Here is a 9,513-nt window from a genome sequence, read left to right as displayed (position 1 = left end):
TACTGATTGCAACACTGTTGCTCAGATTTAGAGGGTTATTTGACTTGCAGTGAGTTATATATATATATATATATATGTGATAAAATATTAAACACAGATTCAGTAATTTTCCCTTTTTATTTTAGGATAACTACTCTGTCATAATATAATGAATTTCAAAAATCAGCCAAAGGTATTAATTTTGTCTTCTAAAAGAGGGAACATATAAAAATAATATATTGTCTAGAATAAGCTCAGGTCAATGGAGAATTATTGGGATTTTTCAGACAGTGCTGTTACTGACACAAAGTTTGTCTGTCTCCAATTTGTCTGTTAATTAAAATATTAAATTGTGGACCTGTCAGTCTTCCAATATACATATTTTATGAACTAATAGATATTTCAAGTCCATATTGCATCACCTAATCCTTGTATGACAGAATTTGTGTGAAGTATCAGGAATGCATGATTTCCATTACTCCCCTTCCTTTAGGCAAGTGATTTAATAGCACTAAGAGTAGTAAGAAAATAATTAAATTTTTAAAAATATCCATCATTTATATAAACACATGCTGTTTGGACTGTAAAGGCAAGGACATTTTTGATTACACATTTCAGAGCTTCGGGTTTTCCATATAACACATTCTTCCTGATATGCAGTGCCTGTTAATATGATGCCCTTTGACAGTCTACAAAAATCATTCATGTTATGGGTATTAGTAAACTGGAGACTTCAGTCTCAGTTTTACCTCCACCATTGCCACTTCCTATGCACCAGATGCATCCACCATACAGGAAAGCACATGCCTTTGTTCCTTTCAAATCATGATCTCCAAAGTCTCATGGTCTCCCTAGATAGCTGGTCTATTTTTATTTCTATCTTAACTTACTCCCTTTGTCCTTTCTCCATTCTTGGCATGGCAGCTAAATGTGTGGGCATTTGTAGGCTCCAGCATCCACACAGCCCTCCAGCTCTGCCCATTGCACACTAACAGAGCTGGAGCTGGACTACCTGCAGGGTCAGCCGGAGCATGACATGTGATGAATGTTCAAGAATTACATATTTTAAGTCTACATCAATGTTCATGCAAATGATGCACATGCCTTACTTGCTTGCCAAAACTGCCTCACATCACTGGCCTGCCTCCTCAGAAATACACATCTTTGTTTCTGAAAATCCACTTGAACAGGCTTCAGTGCTGTTATCCCTTTTTCTCTTCCTCAGTTTCATGATATAACATACTTTTCATTTCAGGACCTTTTGGTCATCCACAAGTTCACCTGTAACCTACCTTCCAGAAGTCCTGCATATGTTCAGAATTAATAATTGCCTGTCTTGCAGTTTAAAATGCCTAATGAAGACAAAATAGATCTTAAATGAGCCATGCTGTCTGAATCACTTGTAGTAGTGTAAAGACACGGCTTTGCAAACACAAGATGACCTTTTTTCACAAAACACTTTAATACATGTGACAGTGAAAAGAAGTATTATCTGTGTTCTCTTTTGTTTTGAATTATTTAAAACAGTATTTATTTTACAAGCTAAAATAAACAGTATGAGTTTAATGGAAGCAATTCAGATTGACAGTGATGGTGTCAAAAGATTGAATGCAGCAGTTACAAACATTCTTAATAGAGCATGTTAGTAAAAGTCCTTCAACCAGATAAAGGATTCAGGTTTGCATGCCAAAAGGGATTGTTTGTTTTTACCGTGACCAAATCAGTTCCATTGCTTTTTCTTGTATCTTAGTAAGTGAAATCTGCTGACTTGGCTAGTAGACATGGGAAAGAATCTGTGAAAGCTCAAACGTAACTCTAAGGCAAACTTACTCAAATGGATTTGACACAAGGAAGGATCCACAACCTATTAGCCTAACTGGTATTCAAATACACAAAATGAGTTGTGAATTTTCATTCATCAAATATTGGGAGTTTGAAAGATAAGCCAAGATGATAATAATTACATTGCATTGGGTTTTAATATAGCTAATCAATGTGTAATGGCTGATAGGGAAGGTACCTTACAATTTGAGTTTGTGGAAGTTCATTTTTAAAGATACAGTCTATGCAAAACATGATTAGCAACTCTTAGTAGCTTTTGAGAGAGAACACATGAGGTGTAGCTGAAAATGGAAACCTATAGTTTGGAAAGTTGTAGCTATTAAAGCTCCTGCAGATGTGGATCAGAAATGGATCTCTGTAAATTTTCTAAGTGTTTTTGATAACTCTTACCCAGATAATGGGATATTTTGGTTTTAATATATAATATATGAAACAATGAATCAAGTTAAGTGCTAGTCAAGAAGGAAAAGTATTCTGTCCTTGATGCAGAAAAGCATTCATTGATGATGATATACATTTAACTGGGGAGAACAAAACAGCTTTTCCAAGATAGGATTCAAGAGCATTCTTCTAAATCCAAGAAATAAAATGTCTGTGTTTCACTGACCTAGCGAGATTTTGGTAGAGGCCTAAGCACCACCTAAGTAAACATCAGTAGCTAAAGAAAAGAAGACGCACTGAGATCTCTTTCCACAGGGCTTTATCAAAATCTGTGTGGAATCTTACAGCAGTCCTTGTAATTTTCCCATGTTTCAATTAAAAAATTAAAAACACCAAGCAAGCCCACATCTCACCACCCCCAACACATATCTAGACTCTGAGAATGCCATGTCATCTCTGTCATGATTTTTAAAATTTGGCAACATGATGCCTATAGAATTCCGGTTCCATTTTCTATTGCAAACTGTGATAAAAATACAAGTTTAATTGGGCTTTCTAGTCACAGTGTTTTCACAGTGGTACTGCCTAAAGCATTATGTGCCCAAAGCCTTGTGACCGTGGTGACAGGCTCTATTTTGGATATGCAGGTCACTGAGGAACAGGGTTGAAAGGGTGCTGGCTGTGTTGTGATGGGAGGTGTGGAACTGTGGGTGGTCAGGGTGCGAGTTTACAGTTCCTCTAAAAGTGAGAGCAATCACTAATTTAATGCTGCCTTACATATGGATCAAGTCAAAAACTGAGATTAAAAGAATTTTTAACAATTGGCATTGATGCACAGTAACTTGGCATCAGTGTTTGGTTTAATTTTGTGTTCTACATTTGGCTTTAAAAGTAGGTACTGGTAAATGGAAACTAATCCAGAGAGCAAAGAGAAAACATTTTTGTGGTAATGACAGAGCTATGATAGTAAAAAGTGATTTCTCTTGTCTTAAATGATGCTTCAAACCAGGTTTGAAGGCTCTTTCTTGTTCGCTGAAAGATGTTGTCTTGGTATGTGTTGCAGTCTGAATAAGAATCAATACAGTTTTAGTTGACCTGTGAAAACACAAGGTTGTCAGTATGATCAAATGAGAAGAAATGTGAATATTTTTTTAAATTAATTTTTTATAGCCAGGCAATAAACAAAGAAATCTCCATGGACAGAAACAGAAGTGAGAAAGCAGACAGCCCTAGAAGACAATTTCCCAGACAGCCATAAATGAAAGGAGTTTTCTTGGACTTTGCTTCAATTATACATCATCTGCTTATGGATTTGCCAGTTTTCCAGAAGAACTTTATGGATTAGAAGAGAAACACCAATGTATATTCTAGTGGTCAAGGTTGGAAAAACTACAGTGGCTGTTCATATACTCATCTACCTATTTTGTCTTTCACACTGGACATAGGTTTAGGAACAGAGAACTTACTTTAAGAACTTATTGAGAGGATCAAGTACATAGTAATTTTCCCTACTGTGTGTATTGCAGTTACTGTGGGAGAAAGTCTGCAGTTAGTGCAGAGTTCTTTGGTTCAATCCAATGGACAAGTAAACACTTGCTAATCAGCAAATCTGAAATTCTGCTGTATTCATTTTTAATTCAGTCTTTGTTGAATTACTTTGGAAAGCAGCAACACATTTCCTGAGAAAAGGTTTGCTTTGCTCTAGGAGATCTATGTCTATGCTCCAATGATTAGAAGAAATATAAATATTTAAATTTCTACTGATGGTAAAAGGTTATAGGATGCTTTGCACTCAAAGATAGCTGATTTTTTTTAAGGAAAAGAGACAACTAAGTGGATTTATGGAATTGGAAAATCAACAGGAAAGGATCTATTCTAGAAATACAGTTCACTTTCAAATCCATAATAAAGTGTTCCTGATCACATAGAGAATGCTTGAATGTCAAAAGTAAAGTATTTGACAGGGGAGAGAAACAACAGATGATGATCAGAGCATGGCTCCACTGCTCATCACAGGCAGAGGAATTTTTTAAGATTATTGCATTATTGTAAATTGTTGGATTTTCTACAGTTCTAAAAACTTCAGTAAAGGCAAGACAGAATTAAACTAGGGAAAAGGGAAATTTGGCAGTGGGACATATGCAAACGGGACTGAGAGAGCATGTAGCCAAGGCTAGGTCACTGGAGAACACCAAAGTACACTGGTGTCAACATAACTGTGACTTGGAATTGTGTAAGTGGACTGAAACTTAGCAAGAATAAAGCAAGTTTATAGTGAATTTTCACATCTATTAGAGATCAAGGGAGAAATATGAACCTACAGTTCTTTGGTAAGGTAAAATATTTAGAATCTAAAAATTCATACTATTTTAAGAAACATTCAGTCTTCTACTCTACATTATGGAGGGGACAGTGGGGATTGGCATGATGGCTTTTGCGAGATATTCATATAAAGATGAGATCAGTTTACAGCATCTGCTTGCCTAAAACCAGCCAGTGTCACTCTGGCTGACAAACAACAACATTTCTCATAGCTGGGCAGCATCAGACAACCCTACAAAACTCTTGTTTAGAGGTCTTGGAAAGCACATGTGGATTTCTGTCATTGGAACAGTGCGTAGGTCCCACCAACGCAAGCTGATAATGGTTCCAGTTTGAGAAGAGAAAATGTGACTCTGACTTCTGGCAAGCCAAATGGAGAAGCCCTTTACAAAAAGATTTATTTGTTTCACTCTGAGAATGGCAACAGATACAAGCTCCTATCTGAAAATGGGAGATAAAAAACCTTAACTGTTCTCATCCAGGTAGCAAAACAGTGTCTAAATTAAAGGTAGATCTCAATGGTTTATCGAAATGTCTTCAATTTAAGTCTGATTAAACAGTTTTTCAGCATAAGGACAATGCTACCGAAAGCCAAAAATCTGTACCTGTGAATTCAAACAGAAAAGACAGAAAAAAGAGATTTTTTTTTTTTTTTTAAAAATCTTCCTCAGTTTTACTTTGAGTGATGGCTTAGATTGGTAGTTAAAACCAGAAGGAGCTTGGTTTAGTCTCCATCAGGTGTTTGAATGTTTCATCTTGATTGAAATTGTAAGTTTCTTAATACCATCATATTCCCATGCAGTAATTTATTTAGATAAATTTTTTGAAGTCATTGGAATTTTGAAAATTAGAACTGAGACCTTGAATATGTCTCTCTGTAATAGAAGGGACTGGTGCATAAAGCAGAAGATGCATTTGGATGTGTTTGTGGCAGGCTTTGTCAAAAAAGCAGAAATATTAAAAGCATTCAGTAATCTCATTCCGGAGGATGGATACTCAATGACAGCAACCATGCAGACCAGTGTGGAAAGGGAAACTGTAGCCACAGGAGGCTTTTACTTTTGTTTTTCTGCATTCAAGGGGAGCAAATAGGTCTTCAGAGTGACTCAGAGAATTCTGCTCTTAGGTTCACTGAAACACTCCCTGCACAGCCCTTTCCAAGGTGTTTATGTGGAGATTAGTCGTCTGGGGCTCAGCTTTAGTACTGGAATATGATCTCACATCAAGAGATCAAACAGATTGGACACAGCAGTCTTGGAGCCAAAAGGATGTCTAAAAAAAATAATTTAAATTTTAAAAAAGTATAACAGGATGTAAAGACAAATTCAAAAATATATATTTTGGGAGGTTGCGGTATAACAATTCAGCGTCAGGGAAAGCTGTAAGATCAATGCCAGAAGACTATGTATAAGAATTCTAACACATGTGTTTACACAGGTTGTTTTCCCAGATGATGCACAGGTGTACAAGTAAGGACAACGTTCATGCGCTCTGCAAATATTGATTATAGTACAAGACCACTGGATCTGTGCTCTTCTGAAAGCCTTTTCAAATGTATTTAATCCTCTTTTAAAGTAAGTAAGGGAAAAAACACAGTTACAAATCATGTACCTATTAGATTATTGACTACAATGATCTTATTTCAATTTACGGGTGTGCATACTGTAGGGTGCAACGGAATGTATTTTTGGTTTATACTTTGAATTTCAGGAAATAATTTTATTTAGGACAGACTCTGGAAAATAAAATATTTTCTCAACATAAAATATTGTGAAAAAACTGTTCATGGTGTTTTATTTGAAAAAAAATAAATATTGATTTTTATATTATACCTCCACACTGTTTCACATTCTTGAAAATTATACAATCTTAAGATTGATTAGTGCACAAATAAGTCTAAATATTTTTTCCCTTGAAATGTATATGAATTAATCTATAATTTAGAGGTGGAATCAAGTAGTATTGCACCTCCAGTTCAAACTTATATTATCTTTACCTATGTACTAGAATATAGGCAACAGGAGCATTCACATCTCATTCCTGTTGCCATGACAATGGCTTTAGTCTGTGTTTTGTGCTTGGAAGGGCTTGCTTTCTTTCTCCAAGCCTGATGCTCAGCTTGCTCCAAGTTCCTTACATGAAGAAAGATAAGATAAGGCTAATAGAAGACTAACAACAAACAAGATAAGAAAAAAGTGTGATTGTAAGTATGGCTTCAAATACAATTGAGGGAAAGTTATGAATGCAGGATTTCTTTAAGTAGAGACCTACACATGGCCAAGTTTTTCTGACTATACATCTCTGCTTTTGTATAATACAGTTCAGAAGAGGAGGTGTGAATTTTGATACAGTTTTCACTGTAATTTTGGACATGATGAAGCAAGTGGGCCAAAATAAAATGCCATTTACATCCCTGAAGCTCTAAATTCAGCGTCCTGTCACTTCAGAAAACAGAGAAATTTGCTATTCCAGCTAATTTTCTCCATTTTTCACTATTTAAATATCTCTGTTTATCTGCATAATCAATCTTCTAGTGCATCATCACTGCATCTGAAAAAAACATGTCTCCAATTATTTCCATGTTGTTTACTACAAGGCTGTAAATACAATTGTGAGTTTAGGAGAGAAAGTGTCACCATTTCTTCTTCATTGTCTTAAGAGTTTTTTATTTCAGAGTCCTCTACCTTTTATCAAGTAGTGTAACATTTCACTGGCAGAAGTCTCTGAGTCTTCTCAATAGTAGCATTCAGTACATGTAACACCATTACTGACCTTTCAGTAGCAAATAATGGGAATTCTCGCAGTTTTGGACCACATCCACATCTTGTCTGTTAACAATTATTCTACTAGCATACAAAGACCAATATCCAACGTTTTATTATCCATTGCCAAAATTTGCATAAGAAAATTTTACAAGTTAAACCATGTACGTAAAAATTTTTCATGTAGTTTAGGTATAAATTATCCTAGAAATTTTTTGAGAGTTTAATAATCTGTTCTTGCAGCTAGCGCCACGAGACACTGGATTCACAGGGAGGATATGTAGTGTAAAAACAATGCCATTAACCTTCTCTTCACTTCCAAGAGAAACAGAAGAATCTGGCTTACAAATCTATTTTGTATTGCTGTATCTGATTGCCTAGATGGAAAAATACAGCTAAAACCTATAGCTTGCCATAATAAAGCCAGAAAAGCCCTGTGCATTATGATCATAGCCACTTGCATTACTTGCATTATAATGGGTCAGTTCTGGTTCAAAGAAAGCTGGGAGCATTTGGCACATCCATTCAGTGTCCTGCAAACTGCTCTGTCATTTCCTGTGTTGTAAAAATGGTACGTTGGGATGGCTAGTTGTATTTTTCTCTCCAAAATTAAGTCTGATGTAATCTGTCATAAACTGTGGAATGGAACATGCTGCCCCTCAAAGAAATGAGAGGCTGACACCATTGCTCTTTGACATGAAGGTTTTCTTTCTCCTAAGTTTAGATTTGTTTTCTCTTACAGATCCCAGTCTTTCAAGATGATGCAGCCTCCATTGCTGTCTTTTCAAGCAGTGTAAAACTTGTGTGCTGACACTGGCAGATCTGCTGGAGGTCGCACTGTGGGGTTGGGTCATTATGGAAGCGGTCTGGGGAGAATATGTCTGCTTTTCCTTACCCTAAAGAGTGTACACTCTGTGGTTTGGGGTTTTTTGTGAGAAGCTTCAGGTCACTTTCCAGTTTGATATTCACATCAGTCAGTAATAAGTATAAATTGTAAATGTTCACCTATTTCAACCAATCCTTTGTGATTTTAGTGTTCTCTAGCTGAAGACTGACAAGATTGTCTCAGCTGATCTTGAAACAGATACATGGTATTTAATTTCCTCTCAAGATACCTGATGGAATTTCTAGGGATTCACATGTGGACACTCTTAACTTTAAGGGCTGTAGGGGTAAGTAAACCGTAAAAACCTACAATTCAGTTTAGCTGTCTCATAAACTTAATTCTCACTATTTCTTCTGCTTTTCTGTGTGCTTTACTGTAAGTCTAATTCTGCTAATCTCCTTTATGAATACCAAAGGAAATCACACTATAAAACTGATTTAGGGTTTTCAAAAAAAAATTTTTTTAGCAAGAAACAATATCTTTCTGTTATGCATTAGATGCAGAATACATTTTTATATTTTATGAAGAATTCATTTTTGATGCAAGTAGTAATAATTATCTAATAAACATTCTTATACAGTTATTGATTTACATTAAGATAAGCAAGGTGACAGAAATACCACACTTAGAGGAAGCTGGTTTCCAGTGAGCCACTAGTGTCAGGAGAAAGGATGTTTGACTGTGAATTTCAAGGTTCCTCCTCTATACATCAATACAATACCACCCCTATTCCAGTATACCATGTTCTAACACTTCTGTTAGCCTGTCTGGTACCAGAAAGCAACTATACAGAACTTGGAAAGTACCGATGATTTTGCAGATTCAATTGACTCTTCTCTTTCTTGGAACAGCCTACTTTCCAAAACAGGGCAGCTTCTGGCTTTGCAGAACCAGATGTGTATTGACATCTATTGCAAACTTTGGTATTTTTTTTCTTATTTCCCTTGTAATTAATATCTATTAATACTAAGCTGTTAAACAGTGGAGCTTTAATTTTTTTGTCAGTTCAAGTTAGAATATTGCCTGTTGTAGATGACAAATCACATCTGTTCCTTAGCTGGGAATACACAGGATTGCTTTATGGTTTCAGGGGAAAGGGGGTAATATAACAAACAAATATGCACATGTAGCACAACTGTGGGAGGCATTCTGGCTCAAATGGCTGGGTCAGAGATCCAAATTTGCAAATTTTACTACATTTAGATAAGCATGCAAAAGAGATACTTGTCTCATGAATATTTTCCTGGGATTGAAGTTTCAAAATATATAAAATTTAAAAATGTGAAAAATGTCAGGATGTCCCCACTTCATTTTGTCTTGCAGCTGTTGAAAGCAATGAAA

Source organism: Corvus brachyrhynchos, unplaced genomic scaffold (assembly GCF_000691975.1).
Source record: "Corvus brachyrhynchos isolate BGI_N302 unplaced genomic scaffold, ASM69197v1 scaffold433, whole genome shotgun sequence".
In the NCBI taxonomy this organism is placed as follows: Eukaryota; Metazoa; Chordata; class Aves; order Passeriformes; family Corvidae; genus Corvus; species Corvus brachyrhynchos.
Note: the sequence above shows the minus strand (reverse complement) of the source record.